This window comes from Triturus cristatus, chromosome 3_1 (assembly GCF_964204655.1).
Source record: "Triturus cristatus chromosome 3_1, aTriCri1.1, whole genome shotgun sequence".
Classification (NCBI taxonomy): Eukaryota; Metazoa; Chordata; class Amphibia; order Caudata; family Salamandridae; genus Triturus; species Triturus cristatus.
Genome location: NC_140583.1, coordinates 767,807,146 through 767,824,736, shown reverse-complemented (window position 1 = coordinate 767,824,736; position 17,591 = coordinate 767,807,146). Strand labels below are relative to the sequence as shown.

Genomic DNA, 17,591 nt, shown 5'->3' with positions numbered 1-17,591 from the left:
GCTATGCAAAATACAGGACAGACAGACTGTACCCACCAACAACACATGCTCTTTCGTTGCGCAGCTGCATCATCATTTCAGGCATCCTGCTACGCCTCATGATGTAGGCATCGTGTGCTGATCCTGGAAAACGAGCACAGACATGTGAAATCACCATGTTGGACAGACACACCACAAGGGCATTGATGGAGTGGTAGTGCTTCCGATTGCGGTACGCTACCTCCCGTGCGTGTGGTGGTACCAAAGCTACATGTGTCCCATCTATGGACCCAATGACATGGGGCATCCCTCCCAGGGCATAGAATCCACGCTTGACCGCAGTCAACTGTTCAGGGGTTGGGAACTTGATGAAGTCATCCAGGTGAATCAACATGGCCTCTAAGAAATCATGCAGCACACGGCAGAACATGCTCTGGGACATGCCACCAACATGAGCTATGGTATATTGAAAGGTACCCGTGGCAAGAAAATGTAGGGCAGGCATTACCTTCAGCTGGGGTGTCAGTGCCGTAGGATACCTGTGCTGCGGTTGCAGGTGTGGTGCCAGTCTCGCCGTCAACTCCAGAATCAACGGTTGGGGGAAGCGGTAGCACCGGATACTGTCATTCTCCCGCATGGCAGCCAAGTCCGGAATTGGTCGGGTAAGAGGCGGCGCTCTGCAGTAATTTGGAAGTGACAAGGAAGAGTGAGTGCACTACGACAACAATTCATATGTACTGAGCACATGTTAATCTGTCAATACACATATGCTACATAGGGAGTCAGGTATGTGCTACATGCCCTGGACACGTATGGCTGCCAGGTGACACTCCTACCAAGACCCAGCTACACACGGAGATTGAGAACCTCCCCATGCCATGCCATGGGAATAGCTGTGTCCCAGTGCAAGTGAACAGCCAGATGCAAGACAGGAGTGACATACGCCCACACATCAGCAGAAGTAGGATGCCGATTGCAGAGACTGGTAGCGGAACACTAGAGCCACAGGTCACATGACATTACACTAGGACAGCCCACACACCTTGCCATGAAGGTGCACATGTCATGACTCACCACACATTCATTGTGAGGATGCAGACATGTCCTTGTCACGCTACTCCATGTCCCATGCATACATGTGCACCTCACATCCGATACCACATGTGGCATGGTGTGCGGAACAGTGTGCAATGTCAATCTACACACAGACACATGTTGGTTGCTGCAACAGCTGCAGCTTTTGAGGGTGCTCCAACATCAACCTGATGGGAAGCCCCCACACATACATGACATAGTCACATTGTGCACCGTGGGTAGTGACAAGTCAGGTGTGGTAACCCCTGTACCGGGCATCAGGGGACACTTACGTGTGTTGGTGTCCGTGCCATGCCAGTGACGCTCATCCCAAGTGTGCAGTACGACATGCACACATGTCAAAGGAGTCAAGGGCATGCCTGGCACACATTGCACCGTCACACAGTACATCTGTACACATCTCATCATACATCTGGTGCCTTCTCGACTCAGGAGTAATGTTCCACATCACAGCCTGTCACACCTGTGCCCCACACATGTAGTAAAGCACAGACGATGCCTTGATGTCCATTCATGGACAAGTATGTCCATCCATGGACAAGTATGTCCGCCCTATTCCTACCTGTGTGCCGCCTGTCACCACTGTGATGTGTGAAAACCGCCGTACTGCTGCTAAGAGGGCCTGTGTACGTTCCCATATCACTATGGGAGTGCTGCCGTATGTGTACCCATTGTGATGGCGAGCGTACAGGCATGTGTACGGTCCGTACCACTACGAGTACGCATACGCAAGAACACCCATAGTGGTAGGGCCGTACGCACGCCTGTACGCTCCCTATCCCTATGGGTGTCCTTGCGTATGCGTACTCATAGTGGTACGGGCCGTACACACGCCTGTACGCTCCCTATCACTATGGGTGTCTTCGCGTATGCGTACTCGTAGTGGTACGGGCCGTACACACGCCTGTACGCTCCCTATCACTATGGGTGTCCTCGCGTATGCGTACTCGTAGTGGTACGGGCCGTACACATGCCTGTACGCTCCCTATCACTATGGGTGTCCTCGCGTATGCGTACTCGTAGTGGTACGGGCCGTACACACGCCTGTACGCTCACTATCACTACGTGTACGCATACGCGAGGACACCCATAGTGATAGGGAGCGTACAGGCGTGTGTACGGCCCGTACCACTACGAGTACGCATACGCGAGGACACCCATAGTGATAGGGAGCGTACAGGCGTGTGTACGGCCCGTACCACTACGAGTACGCATACGCGAGGACACCCATAGTGATAGGGAGCGTACAGGCGTGTGTACGGCCCGTACCACTACGAGTACGCATACGCGAGGACACCCATAGTGATAGGGAGCGTACAGGCATGTGTACGGCCCGTACCACTACGAGTACGCATACGCGAGGACACCCATAGTGATAGGGAGCGTACAGGCGTGTGTACGGCCCGTACCACTACGAGTACGCATACGCGAGGACACCCATAGTGATAGTGAACGTAGGCACGCGTGTACGGGCCGTTGCAATGCATTTGGGGTGCCCTAGGGCCCCGGAACGCACCGTACCTGTGTGTGAAGCTCCAAATTACATAGGGGACACATGAGGGACAAGTATTAAGGCCTACATGCATGCTGGTTGTCATGGAGACCAAGTTCAAATTTTGAATTTGTTCTGGAAGGTGCACAGCAGAAGTCAGTTGGAATGAATCTACTTTGTTGCAATGTGTTTGTGGGGCTGACATCATGCAGGAGAAAAAACCGATAGAGAACCCACAGACTGCTAGGTTTGAAGGGATTGGAGGAAACATAGGATGCAAATGTGAGTGACCAATCACTCTGTACTCCTGTGCATGAGATGGGCCAGCAAGGCAGATATAAGGCAGCCAGGTCCCATGAGGGAGCACTTGCCTGCACATCTCTGTATTCCACGACCCAGCTGCTGCTACTGATTCCCTGGAACCATGTCAAGGGCTGTGGAGAGGTCACAGCCATTCACCCTGGAGGAGAACATGGCTTTGGTGGAAGTGATCCTCCCACGGTACCCCATGCTGTATGGGCGACCAGGTTATCAGGTGAGTGCAGTGTCCACTGGCACAGACTGTGTCCCTTTTTTGTGACCGTGACTTCTGCCATTGTGTCCAGGTGTGACACACATGCTATGTACTGTAGGGGGGGTCCCAGGGGGGGGAATGCCTGATGTCTCCCAGCAGTGCCCTGAGACAGGAGGGTGGGTGCAGAGTCCTCCCAGCAGTGCCCTGAGACAGAAGGGGTGTGTGCAGAGTCCTCCCAGCAGTGCCCTGAGACAGGAGGGGTGGGTGCCTATCACTCCCAGCAGTGCCCTGAGACAGGAGGGGTGGGTGCAGAGTCCTCCCAGCAGTGCCCTGAGACAGGAGGGGTGGGTGCCTATCACTCCCAGCAGTGCCCTGAGACAGGAGGGGTGGGTGCCCATCACTCCCAGCAGTGCCCTGAGACAGGAGGGGTGGGTGCCTATCACTCCCAGCAGTGCCCTGAGACAGGAGGGGTGTGTGCAGAGTCCTCCGAGCAGTGCCCTGAGACAGGAGGGGTGGGGGCCTATCACTCCCAGCAGTGCCCTGAGACAGGAGGGGTGGGTGCCTATCACTCCCAGCAGTGCCCTGAGACAGGAGGGGTGGGTGCAGAGTCCTCCCAGCAGTGCCCTGAGACAGGAGGGGTGGGTGCCTATCACTCCCAGCAGTGCCCTGAGACAGGAGGGGTGGGTGCAGAGCCCTCCCAGCAGTGCCCTGAGACAGGAGGGGTGGGGGCCTATCACTCCCAGCAGTGCCCTGAGACAGGAGCGGTGGGTGCCTATCACTCCCAGCAGTGCCCTGAGACAGGAGGGGTGGGTGCAGAGTACTCCCAGCAGTGCCCTGAGACAGGAGGGGTGGGTGCCTATCACTCCCAGCAGTGCCCTGAGACAGGAGGGGTGGGTGCAGAGTCCTCCCAGCAGTGCCCTGAGACAGGAGGGTTGGGTGCCTATCACTCCCAGCAGTGCCCTGAGACAGGAGGGGTGGGTGCCTATCACTCCCAGCAGTGCCCTGAGACAGGAGGGGTGGGTGCAGAGTCCTCCCAGCAGTGCCCTGAGACAGGAGGGGTGGGTGTGATGCACAGTGTGAGCCTGGCTCATTGATTGTGTAGTTGCCCTCATTCCACCTGTGTCCTTTCAATGGCACGTACTGCTTTTGGCCTTCCCCCAGAGGATCATGTCCCTATGACAAAGTTGCAATGCGTTGGATGCACACTATGCCTTGTTGTAAACAGCAAATGTGTTCTAATCTGTGTCCCTGTGACATGTGCAAGGTGTATTGATGTAGTGTCACTTGTTCATTCTCACAGGTAGATGCCTCTGCCAAGGAGCAGATATGGCTGGACGCCGTCAGCACCGTGAGGAGTGCGGATGGTCGGAGGCGGCACCTGTCCCAGGTGAGGAAACGCTGGCAGAATATCCGGTGCTGGACGCAGAGGATCGCACGGGTCCTGTTGGGGGACTCACCTGAGAGCCACAAGAACCGCGGGCGCCGCCGTCTCTCCCACATCCAGAAACGTGTGCTGGCGGTGGTCTTTCCTGACTTGGACAGGCGTCTACAGGACATGCAGCAGCCGGAAGGGGGTAGGTACATGTGTGTGTTTGTTGTGTTTCACCAGCATTTGTAAGTGCACTGTTCCATGGATACACTTCCAGGGTTTATGGTGCTGTGCAGATCCTGTTCCCCACAGTATTGCAGTGCTCTCCTGCCTCCCTTCCCCTCCTTGCAATGTGTTCCCTGGTCTGTGTGTAGTCACTCCATCACAAGGTTATGTAGCCTGACACCTTCTCCAAGTGTACAATGCCTGCAGCATCATGTGTGGGGGTGGTGTGTAACAGGTTTTGTGACCTTGCCTATGCCCTGTCCAGTTCTGGACTTGTGGGTTCCATGTCAGTTGGCACTAATGCTGAGTCCAGACATGGGAGTTAATCTCTCGAGTGCCAGGCCTTCCAGCAGGCATGTCCCATGTGGTGGCCTGTGACATGATGTGCATGAGTGTGCATTACGCATAGTGCAGGGATGTTAGCGTGTGTTGCAGTCATTCCCATTCAGGAGCATGGAGTTGTGTGGCCACTACTGTCCCCAGGGGCATATTTTCCTAGGTATCATGTGTGTAATCCGAGAATGTCGACAATCTCTGTGTCTACAGCATAGGTTGTGCTCTGTGCCATTGTCCCCTGGCACCATGTTTCTTGACGTGAGATGTATTACAAGTGTCCACTGTCCAGCCTGACCTGATTTTCAAAGTACATACTCACGGTGGCCATTGCCTGTGTGTCTTGTTGCAATCATCTGATGATGCCCATTTGTACATGATTATTTGGACAGGCGCACCTTGGGTATTTGGTGTGCAATCTTGAATTGTTGCATCCCATGTGTATTTCACCCAGACTAAGAGATGTAAGTGCTTCCTGTGTCTCCACAGGTTTGTCTCATGTAGGGGGTGGGTGGGGCGGCCATGGCATACATGTCAAGATCTGTCATCTCCTTGCTCGGACTGGCCAGTGTGTGATGTTTGTCTGGACATACACTCAAGGTGCAGCGTGCCAGTCAGGGTGGGCATGTTCTCAGTATTACCTATACTGCATGTGCCTCTAGTTCCTGGATTTGGTCCCTGCTCATCCCAATTTCCTGCCACGCTGTGTGGTGCAGATGCAGTGCTGTATTGTCCCCAGGGCCTTGCTCCTCAGTCAGAATACCATGTCATCTCATTTGCTATTGTGTCATGCTCTCCATAGTTTTTCCATGGCATGGTGGGTCACACAACTGTGTCTTGCAGGGCCTACGTATGTACCTTGTTTTGTAGTTGTAACTCATCCTTTGTTTCAGGCTATGCACTGTAACCTACGTAGATTTGACTCATGTGACATATGTATACAGGTGTATGATTAATTTCTGTCTCTTCACCCTGCCCACAGCATCGTCGGGGGACACGGAGGGAGACATGGACACAGACGGCGTGGAGGGACTGAGCACCAGTGCCAGCGGTGACATCGGGGCTGGCACTTCGAGTGGGACTGAGGCGGAGGAGAGTGAACCCGGGGACCTGTCGACTGGCACAACAGAGTATGAAGCTGACGGGTCCGAGGATGATCTCTCCGAGTGGGCGGTGGCTGCACCACCATCTGACAGCAGCCCTACATCTGGCACCGCCCCCTCCATTGGCATCAGCCGCCTCCCACGTGCTCGTGTCCCTTCCCAACGTGCCCGGTCACCACATGTCTCCTTCCTGCCAGGCACCGCACCCCCTGCCCCTGTCTCCACTGCTGCCGCCAATGCTGAGTCTGTGGACATCCAGCGGCAGTTGCAGATTGGTCAGACTGCGATCCTTAATGTCCTCCATGGCCACAGCCAGGTCCTCAACAACATGGAGGCATACTTGGAGGGCATTCATTCATCGCAGGCTGACCAACGCAACTTGCTGAGGTCCATAGACTCCACACTGACTGCAGCAGTGGGTCTCCTGCAGCGCTACGTCCCACCCCCTACCCCTGCTCCTTCCACAATTCTCACTCCCATGCCTGTCCCACATACACCCAGACGTAAGCATGCACCCACCACAACAGACACAGGCACCACACCAGCAGGGAAGGTCCGCCACACACCTCCTGACACGCACACACAGGGTGCAGTAGGCACACCCACTGGGTCGGGGGGCAAACGTGTGACACGCAGCCAGAGTGGGAGTCCGCATTCCACCCAATCCACTCCCTCCAAATCCCCTCCCCTCAGCTCTCCTGGCCACATCTCCCCCAAAGACTCCTTCATGGCCGCTCTGTCCCTGAGCCCCACAGTGACACCACCCCGCAAGCGGTCAAGGAGGTCCCCGGTCAGGGTGCTTGAGTCCCCCCCCAGTCCACACCCTCCCCCAGAGGCGCTGCGACCCATCCCTCTGACCCCCCCCCCCCCTCCTTGGGGCCTGTGGTTCCTTCGGGTGCAGGGGAGTCCCTGGAGGACCTTGCTAAGGTGTGCAGCGAGATCCTGGCCTCCGCCTTTGGCCCTGCCCCACCCCCTGTGGTGGAGTCCTCCATCCCTGCACCCACAACGCCTACCCTTCACCCTCCTGTCCCTGCGGTGCCTGTTTCTTCCCCCCCACATGATGCCCTCACCCCTGTGGAAGACGACGGATTGTAACTGTGCAGGCAAGCTAGGGGACACGCATCCCACTGTGTCCCCCATCCAGCTGGGACTCCTGGACTGCCCTATGGCCTTTGTTAATATTGGACTTACGTCATACTAGTTTTTTGCTCATGCTGAATAAAGCTATTTATTTTTTGCCCTTGGAACACTCCTGCATTGCTGGCATTGCTGTTGGTGGGGCTGCTACATGGTTGTGGGTGTTGGTCATGTGTTGGGTGTGTGGGAAATGTAGTAGTGTGCTGCTCATAGGGGGGACCCTGGGATCTGTGTGCCATCACACGGTGTTAGCTACCTTTCTCCATTCATGTAAGCAGTTGCTGCATGTTGCAATTGTCCCAAGGTGTATTCCTTCCTCTGTGTACCCTGACTTCTTCCCTGCAGGGTGTCCCCTGACTTTAGCACAGAGCTGTGTGTCCATTAGCTGGGTGTGTGACGTAGTCCTTCACCTTTGCACATGCATGCTGAGCGATGTCTCCACCTGCATCATTCGTGGCATCCTTGGTAGTCATTGTACTTGTGTATGTGGCCTATTGACATGACTTCATGTGTACATGTTTTCTTTTCTGCGCTATGCATGCGCATACTCCCAGCCTCGCACACATGTGGTACATGTACTGCAGGGTCTTTGTGCACCTGACTGACATTTGTGGGCATGGTATCTGTGACTACTCCACCCTTTGCGTTCCATGGGCACTGCTGGGAGTGATGGGCACCCACCCCTCCTGTCTCTGGGCACTGCTGGGAGGACTCTGCACACACCCCTCCTGCCTCTGGGCACTGCTGGGAGGACTCTGCACACACCCCTCCTGTCTCTGGGCACTGCTGGGAGGACTCTGCACACACCACTCTTGTGACTGGGCACTGCTGGGAGGACTCTGCACCCACCCCTCCTGTGTCTGGGCACTGCTGGGAGTGATAGGCCCCCACCCCTCCTGTCTCTGGGCACTGCTGGGAGTGTTAGGCACCCACCCCTCCTGTCTCTGGGCACTGCTGGGAGTGTTAGGCACCCACCCCTCCTGTCTCTGGGCACTGCTGGGAGGACTCTGCACACACCCCTCCTGCCTCTGGGCACTGCTGGGAGGACTCTGCACACACCCCTCCTGTCTCTGGGCACTGCTGGGAGGACTCTGCACACACCACTCTTGTGACTGGGCACTGCTGGGAGGACTCTGCACCCACCCCTCCTGTGTCTGGGCACTGCTGGGAGTGATAGGCCCCCACCCCTCCTGTCTCTGGGCACTGCTGGGAGTGATAGTCAACCACCCCTCCTGTCTCTGGGCACTGCTGGGAGTGTTAGGCCCCCACCCCTCCTGTCTCTGGGCACTGCTGGGAGTGTTAGGCACCCACCCCTCCTGTCTCTGGGCACTGCTGGGAGTGTTAGGCACCCACCCCTCCTGTCTCTGGGCACTGCTGGGAGGACTCTGCACACACCCCTCCTGCCTCTGGGCACTGCTGGGAGGACTCTGCACACACCCCTCCTGCCTCTGGGCACTGCTGGGAGGACTCTGCACACACCCCTCCTGTCTCTGGGCACTGCTGGGAGGACTCTGCACACACCACTCTTGTGACTGGGCACTGCTGGGAGGACTCTGCACCCACCCCTCCTGTGTCTGGGCACTGCTGGGAGTGATAGGCCCCCACCCCTCCTGTCTCTGGGCACTGCTGGGAGTGATAGTCAACCACCCCTCCTGTCTCTGGGCACTGCTGGGAGGACTCTGCACCCACCCCTCCTGTGTCTGGGCACTGCTGGGAGTGATAGTCAACCACCCCTCCTGTCTCTGGGCACTGCTGGGAGGACTCTGCAGACACCCCTCCTGTCTCTGGGCACTGCTGGGAGTGTTAGGCACCCACCCCTCCTGTTGGAAGGCGGACCCCGAGGAGTCGGCGAGACCACTCAGGGGGGGGCCCCCACACTGTACGAAGTAGCCGAGCGCTGCAGAGAAGCCTCCTGGGAGATCCTTCTCCTATTATGTACTAGCACAGTAACACCACCACACCGGACTCAAGGAGGTTGTCTCAAGATGAGCAATTCTTTATCAGCACTTAAAAGGTTACGGGTTCAATATGTACAAAAAAGGGGGATCAAGGGATCCGCAAAAGTCTCAGTGTCTCTTTTTAGGAGGGAAGGGGTAGCGGGACAGTCTTTGGCAGGAGCTTGGTACGAGGGTACCTGGGGCCCAGTTCTTATCCTCAAGCTGGAGGACCTCCGGGTCTCGGAGGGGTCGAGCCGCGACGGCGTCAGCAGGGCTCTGGCGTTCAGTTCGTGGGGAGCCGCGACCAGGTCAGCGGGACTCTCAAGATGGTTTCTGCTCAGCTCGAGCCGCGACGTCGTCAGCAGGGCTCCGAGGGAGGTTTCAGCGAGGTTGGGCCGCGACAGCGTCAGCAGGGCCCCGATGTTCCAGGGGGCTTCAAGGTTTCAGCAAGAAGGAGCCGCGACGCAGTCTGCAGGGCTCGTGGTGGTTTCAAGCAAGAGTTTCTTCTCCGTAGAGTCGGCCGCGATTCAATCAGCAGGGCTCTCGACTCCGGGATACAACTGCCGGTCTGTGGCGGGGTCGCACCAGATATAGGTATGGAGCCCTTTGATGTCCGGACCCTTGCGCCCGGGGGCGGAGAGGCCGGGTTGGGAGCGGCCAGACGCCCAGCAGGAGAGGCGCCCGGCCCAGGAGAGATGGAGGCCGATCGCACCTCGGTGTGTGGGGACGGTTGGGGGTCCCATCGATACCGCCCTCCGCCAGGGCGATGAGGTGTTCACGTGATACCCCCTGGCCAGTTCTTGGTGCCTCAATGTCTGGGCCTTGCTGGGGCCGAGGCGGGGTTGAGCGGAGTCATGAGGACTGGTGTGCAGGGTCACGTGGCAGGCGACAAAATGGTGGAGCCCCGAGGTGTAGGTGACCTCGGGCGGCCCGAACGGGTAGCTCGTGGGGGCTAGGGCGGGGAACGGGCCCAACCCCCGGGAAGTCAGGACCACGCCACGAGGCCGGGTCCAACAGGCGTCCCCCCCAGCCGAAGGCAGGGAGAGTCACCCATCTTCTTGGGGATTCTCCTCGTCAAGGCGGAAGAAGCGGGACAGGCTGTCCGCGTTGGCGTGGTCATTGCCGGGTCGGTGCTCAACCGAAAAGTCCATCCCTTGCAGGGCAATGGACCACCGCAGCAGCTTGGGATTCTCGCCTCTCATTTGCATTAACCACCGCAAGGGCCGGTGGTCGGTCTGGACCCGAAAGTGGGTACCGAAGAGATAGGGCCGGAGCTTCTTAAGGGCCCACACTACGGCGAAGGCCTCGCGCTCGATGGTGCTCCATCGTTGCTCTCGGGGCAGCAGCCGTCGGCTGATGAAGGCCACTGGGCGGTCGAGTCCCTTCTCATTAACCTGAGACAGGACGGCCCCGATCCCATATTCGGAGGCGTCTGTTTGCACGATGAACTCCTTACTGTAGTCAGGGGCCTGGAGCACAGGGGCAGTGCATATCGCTGCCTTGAGAGTCTCGAAAGCTGATTGGCAGCGGGGAGTCCAGTGCACCTTCTTGGGCTGTTTCTTCGAGGTGAGCTCTGTGAGAGGCCCAACAATGCTCCCATAGTCCCGGATGAACCGCCGGTAGTATCCAGTGAGGCCCAGGAAGGCCCGCACAGCGGTCTGGGTAGTGGGGGGTTCCCATGCCTGGATGGCATCGACATTTGGCTGGAGGGGGGCCACCTGACCGCTTCCCACCTGATGGCCCAGGTAGGTCACCGATCCTTGGCCGATCTGGCATTTGCTGGCCTTGATCGTGAGCCCGGCCCTTTGGAGGGCGGCCAGGGCGGCTTTGAGGAGAATTAGGTGCTCAGCCCAGTGGTTGCTGTACACGGCAATGTCATCCAAATAGGCCGCGCTGAAGGCCTCGAGCCCGGCCAGAACCTTGTTTACAAGTCTCTGAAAAGTGGCCGGGGCGTTCTTCATGCCGAAGGGCATCACCCGAAAGTGGTAATGCCCATCAGGGGTAGAAAAGGCGGATCTTTCTCGGGCACCGGGGGTGAGCTGGATCTGCCAGTACCCGGCGGTGAGGTCCAGCGTGCTCAGGTAGCGGGCAGACCCCAAGCGGTCGATGAGTTCGTCAGCCCGGGGTATAGGATGGGCGTCCGTCTTGGTCACAGCATTCAGGGCTCGGTAGTCTACACAAAATCGTAACTCCGGGGGATGGCCGGGGGCTGCGGCCTTTGGTACCAGGACGACAGGGCTGCCCACGGGCTGTCGGAGGGCTCGATGACCCCCAGGGCCAACATCTTCGCTACTTCGGCCTGGATGCATGCCCGTACTCGGTCGGGTACCCTGTAGGCTCGGTGTCGCACGGGGGGGGCTGTCCCCGGTGTCGACGTCGTGGACGCACCAGTGGGTCATCCCCGGGGTGAGGGAGAAGAGGGCTGCGTAGTCCTGCAGCAGTTGTTGACAGTCGATCCGCTGTTCCGGGGTCAGGGAGGAGGCGAGTTGGACACCTTTGATGGATCCGTCGTGGACGTCGTTCCGTAAGAGGTCGGGTAGGGGCTCGGAGTCGTCCTCGCCCCCCTCGTCGGTCGCCAGCAGCAGGCTCAGTTCGGTCCGGGCAAAGTGGGGTTTGAGCCTGTTAGCATGTAGAACCCGGAGGGGGTTCCGGGGGGACTCTAGGTCGACTAGGTAGGTGACGGGGCTTTTCTTCTCCACCACCTTGAAGGGCCCGGTCCACTTGTCCTGGAGGGTGCAGGGCTCAACAGGGGCCATGACCCAGACTCGCTGGCCTGGCTCGAACTCGATGGTAGAGGTGTTCCGATCGTACCACCGCTTCATGTCCTCCTGGCTGGCCTCGAGGTTGGCTTCGGCCATGGCTCGGAACTTGCGGGTCTGGTTTCGTAGGGTCAGGAGGTATTGGTAGACGTCAGGAGGGGCGCCTTGGAGCTTCGTCTCCCAGCCCTCCTTGACCAGGCTGAGTGGTCCGCGGACCGGATGTCCGTACAATAGTTCAAACGGGCTGAACCCCAGGGACTTCTGCGGGACCTCCCGATAGGCGAACAGGAGGCATGGTAGTAGGACATCCCATCTCCGCCGGAGGGGCTCTTCCAAGCCCTGAATCATCCCCTTCAGGGTTCTGTTAAAGCGCTCGACCAGCCCGTTCCCCTGAGGGTGATAGGGGGTCGTGAATTTGTACGTGACCCCGCACTGCTGCCACAGGGACCGCATGTACTTGGAGATGAAGTTTGTGCCCCGGTCGCTCACCACTTCGCGGGGAAATCCCACTCGGGAGAAGATCCCCATTAAGGCCCGGCCCACCACGGGGGCCGTTACAGTTCTTAGCGGGACCGCCTCCGGGTACCTGGTGGCGTGGTCCACGAGGACCAGGATGAAGCGGTGGCCCAGGGCGGTCCGGGGGTCCAGGGGCCCCACGATGTCGATCCCGACCCGTTCGAACGGGGTGCTGACGGCTGGAAAGGGCTGGAGGGGGGCCTTGACCCGACCCCCCATCTTCCCGCTGGCTTGGCAGGTCTGGCAGGACCGGCAGTGGTGGTCCACGTCTCTCCGCATCCGGGGCCAGTAGAAGTGGGTCACCAGACGGCTGTAAGTTTTGTCTTGCCCTAGGTGTCCGGCGAGGGGCACGTCATGTGCCAGGTTGAGAAGGAACTCCCAGAAGCGGAGGGGGACCACCAACACGCGGCTTGCCCCGAGTTCTGCCACTTTCTGTTCACTGTACAATAGGCCCTCGGCCCAGTAGACCCAGTGGGTGCCGGTCTGGTCCCCGTTGGCTTGTGCGGACGCTTGTTGTCGGACCCCTTCGAGAGAGGGACAGGACTGCTGTTCGTGCTGGAGCTGCTCTCGGGTGGGGCCCCCTTCGTGGCGCCATTGTGCAAGTTCTGGTAGGGCGCCTAGGGAAGCAATCTCTTCGGGGGAGGGTTCAGTAGGTCCAGTGCCGGTGTCCGCCTCCCCCTCGCTGCAGGCGGGGGGTGGTGCAAGCACCTCGGGCTGGGCGGCACCGGGGGCCAGGGACGAGCGGGGGGCCTGGGCGGTCATGGACCGGGTGATGGCGCAGGCCCATTCGGATAGTCCCAGCATTCGGAGGTGCTCTCGTCGCTCCACTTGAGCCCAGAGGGAACTCTCCAGGTCGTTCCCCAGGAGGCAGTCTACTGGTGCGCCGTCGCGGACAGTCACTTTTAGTAGGCCTGTCACCCCTCCCCACTCGAAGGGGACCAGGGCCATCTGGCACAGGCTTTCGCTGTTGTCGGCCGTCCGGACGGGGCACAGCACATTGGGTAGGATCTGTTCGGGGGTCACCAGGTGGCGGCGGACAGCGGTGACACTGGCGCCGGTGTCACGAAGGGCTTCGGCCCGTTGTCCATTGACGGTGACCTGCTGCCGGTACTTCTGGGTGTTGCTTGGGATGGGGGTGCGGGGCACCATTTCTCGGCGGCCCAGGCAGACCAGGGACATGGCCGCCGGCTCCCATTCGGTGGTTCCTCGGTCGAGGGTTTCTTCTTCTTCTTCTCCTTCCCCCAGGGCGGCGGCCGCCAGCTGTCGGGGCGGGGGCCCGCCGGCCCCGCTTTTTCGGTTCAGGGGGCAGACCGGATCGCTGGCATAGTGTCCGGTTTGTTGGCAGCCGTAGCATGTTACTGGGGACCGTGGTCCGGTTCTGGCTGGGGTCGCCCCTCTTCGGGCTAGGCTTGGGGAGAGGTGTTGCTGCGGCGGCCCTCGAGGTGGGCTCCTGGGGGCCCCGGCGGGGTGTCCCGGTTCCTGTTCGGCCCTCCCCCTCCACCGCGTTGGCGGGGAGGTCCGGTGGGGTTCCTCTGGTACTCCCCCATCGAGTTCCGGGGGACTCGGGTGTTGACCCATCGATCGGCCTCGACGGCGAGTTTTCGTGGGTCGGTCATCTTGCTGTCGAGGAGGTGTTGCCTTAGCTCCACGAAGCAATTGTTGGAGAGATGTTCCCAAACAATGAGGTCGACCAGCTGCCCGTAGGTGGTGACTTTGCTACCCTTGATCCATCCTTCTAGGGCCCGGCTGAAAAAGTCCACATATTCCACCCAGGTAGTGCCTGGGATCTTCTTGCAGTCTCTGAACCGCTGGCGGTACATTTCCGCGGTTAGCCCGTAGCGGGTGAGCAGGGCCTCCTTCATGTGGTCGTAGGAGGTCATCACCTCCTCTGGCAGCTGGAGCAGTGTGTCTCGACCTTCACTAAGGAACCGACCCCACAGGCCGGCGCCCCAGTCCTTTCGTGGCACCCGATGGGAGGTCATGGCCACCTCGTATGCCTTGAACCATTGTTGGATGTCGTCATTCTTATAGTACTCCTTGACGACATCTTTCGGGATATGTACCTTGGCCTCGGCAGGCGGTAGGGTGTCTCTATTACTGGGGGTGTAGGTCCCCCCTTTCTTTGCCTTGATCTCGAGCTCTTTGAGACTTCGCTCGTGCTCAAGGGTCAGTCTTTTTTCCTCCAACTCTCGGTGCCGTCTCTTCTCTTCTATCTCCTCTTGTAGCCGTAGCTGCTCTAGGGCCAGTTTCTTTTCCGCCAGCTGGAGTTCGCCGTCCAGCCGCAATCGTGCGAGCTCTAGTTCGTGGTTCCGGACCTTCTCCCACTCTCGTATCTCCTCTTCGGAGAGGCCGGTTTCTAGGCTATTTCTTCTTCCGGTTGCCGGAGTCGGTGCGGTGGATGTGGCCACAGTCAGGGGCAGGGGACCTTCTTCCTGGGGGGGGCCTGCCTCGGCCTCCAGCCAGGTCCTCAGGGCTTTCTGCATCTCCTCTTTGGTACCTAGGCCGGTGGTTGCAATGCCCTTGTCCTTGCAGAACTGTTTCAATTCTTTGTGTGTGTATTCCTCCAACCGTTCGGGCTGGAACTCCGTGGTCGCGTTGTTTTCTTGGTTGCTCATGACTTCTGTTTGTCTGGATGGGTAGCTAGTGGGTTACTGGCTGGTACGTACTGCATTCGGCTCGGATCCCGTCGCTGGCCACCAAATGTTGGAAGGCGGACCCCGAGGATTCGGCGAGACCACTCAGGGGGGGGCCCCCACACTGTACGAAGTAGCCGAGCACTGCAGAGAAGCCTCCTGGGAGATCCTTCTCCTATTATGTACTAGCACAGTAACACCACCACACCGGACTCAAGGAGGTTGTCTCAAGATGAGCAATTCTTTATCAGCACTTAAAAGGTTACGGGTTCAATATGTACAAAAAAGGGGGATCAAGGGATCCGCAAAAGTCTCAGTGTCTCTTTTTAGGAGGGAAGGGGTAGCGGGACAGTCTTTGGCAGGAGCTTGGTACGAGGGTACCTGGGGCCCAGTTCTTATCCTCAAGCTGGAGGACCTCCGGGTCTCGGAGGGGTCGAGCCGCGACGGCGTCAGCAGGGCTCTGGCGTTCAGTTTGTGGGGAGCCGCGACCAGGTCAGCGGGACTCTCAAGATGGTTTCTGCTCAGCTCGAGCCGCGACGTCGTCAGCAGGGCTCCGAGGGAGGTTTCAGCGAGGTTGGGCCGCGACAGCGTCAGCAGGGCCCCGATGTTCCGGGGGGCTTCAAGGTTTCAGCAAGAAGGAGCCGCGACGCAGTCTGCAGGGCTCGTGGTGGTTTCAAGCAAGAGTTTCTTCTCCGTAGGGTCGGCCGCGATTCAATCAGCAGGGCTCTCGACTCCGGGATACAACTGCCGGTCTGTGGCGGGGTCGCACCAGATATAGGTCTGGAGCCCTTTGATGTCCGGACCCTTGCGCCCGGGGGGCGGAGAGGCCGGGTTGGGAGCGGCCAGACGCCCAGCAGGAGAGGCGCCCAGCCCAGGAGAGATGGAGGCCGATCGCACCTCGGTGTGTGGGGACGGTTGGGGGTCCCATCGATACCGCCCTCCGCCAGGGCGATGAGGTGTTCACGTGATACCCCTTGGCCAGTTCTTGGTGCCTCAATGTCTGGGCCTTGCTGGGTTCGAGGCCGGGTTGAGCGGAGTCATGAGGACTGGTGTGCAGGGTCACGTGGCAGGCGACAAAATGGTGGAGCCCCGAGGTGTAGGTGACCTCGGGCGGCCCGAACGGGTAGCTCGTGGGGGCTAGGGCGGGGAACGGGCCCAACCCCCGGGAAGTTAGGACCACGCCACGAGGCCGGGTCCAACAGGCGTCCCCCCCAGCCGAAGGCAGGGAGAGTCACCCATCTTCTTGGGGATTCTCCTCGTCAAGGCGGAAGAAGCGGGACAGGCCGTCCGCGTTGGCGTGGTCATTGCCGGGTCGGTGCTCAACCGAAAAGTCCATCCCTTGCAGGGCAATGGACCACCGCAGCAGCTTGGGATTCTCGCCTCTCATTTGCATTAACCACCGCAAGGGCCGGTGGTCGGTCTGGACCCGAAAGTGGGTACCGAAGAGATAGGGCCGGAGCTTCTTAAGGGCCCACACTACGGCGAAGGCCTCGCGCTCGATGGTGCTCCATCGTTGCTCTCGGGGCAGCAGCCGTCGGCTGATGAAGGCCACTGGGTGGTCGAGTCCCTTCTCATTAACCTGAGACAGGACGGCCCCGATCCCATATTCGGAGGCGTCTGTTTGCACGATGAACTCCTTACTGTAGTCAGGGGCCTGGAGCACAGGGGCAGTGCATATCGCTGCCTTGAGAGTCTCGAAAGCTGATTGGCAGCGGGGAGTCCAGTGCACCTTCTTGGGCTGTTTCTTCGAGGTGAGCTCTGTGAGAGGCCCAACAATGCTCCCATAGTCCCGGATGAACCGCCGGTAGTATCCAGTGAGGCCCAGGAAGGCCCGCACAGCGGTCTGGGTAGTGGGGGGTTCCCATGCCTGAATGGCAGCGACTTTTGGCTGGAGGGGGGCCACCTGACCGCTTCCCACCTGATGGCCCAGGTAGGTCACCGATCCTTGGCCGATCTGGCATTTGCTGGCCTTGATCGTGAGCCCGGCCCTTTGGAGGGCGGCCAGGGCGGCTTTGAGGTGAATTAGGTGCTCAGCCCAGTGGTTGCTGTACACGGCAATGTCATCCAAATAGGCCGCGCTGAAGGCCTCGAGCCCGACCAGAACCTTGTTTACAAGTCTCTGAAAAGTGGCCGGGGCGTTCTTCATGCCGAAGGGCATCACCCGAAAGTGGTAATGCCCATCAGGGGTAGAAAAGGCGGATCTTTCTCGGGCGCCGGGGGTGAGCTGGATCTGCCAGTACCCGGCGGTGAGGTCCAGCGTGCTCAGGTAGCGGGCGGACCCCAAGCGGTCGATGAGTTCGTCAGCCCGGGGTATAGGATGGGCGTCCGTCTTGGTCACAGCATTCAGGGCTCGGTAGTCTACACAAAATTGTAACTCCGGGGGATGGCCGGGGGCTGCGGCCTTTGGTACCAGGACGACAGGGCTGGCCCACGGGCTGTCGGAGGGCTCGATGACCCCCAGGGCCAACATCTTCGCTACTTCGGCCTGGATGCATGCCC

At 59.2% G+C, this 17,591-nt stretch overlaps 1 long non-coding RNA gene across 1 annotated transcript in view; it reads right to left on the bottom strand.

The window, feature by feature from the left end:
* LOC146860976 (uncharacterized) overlaps positions 1 to 17,591 on the bottom strand; it is a 266,970-nt gene that overhangs the window by 58,236 nt on the left and 191,143 nt on the right. The window lies entirely within an intron of this gene.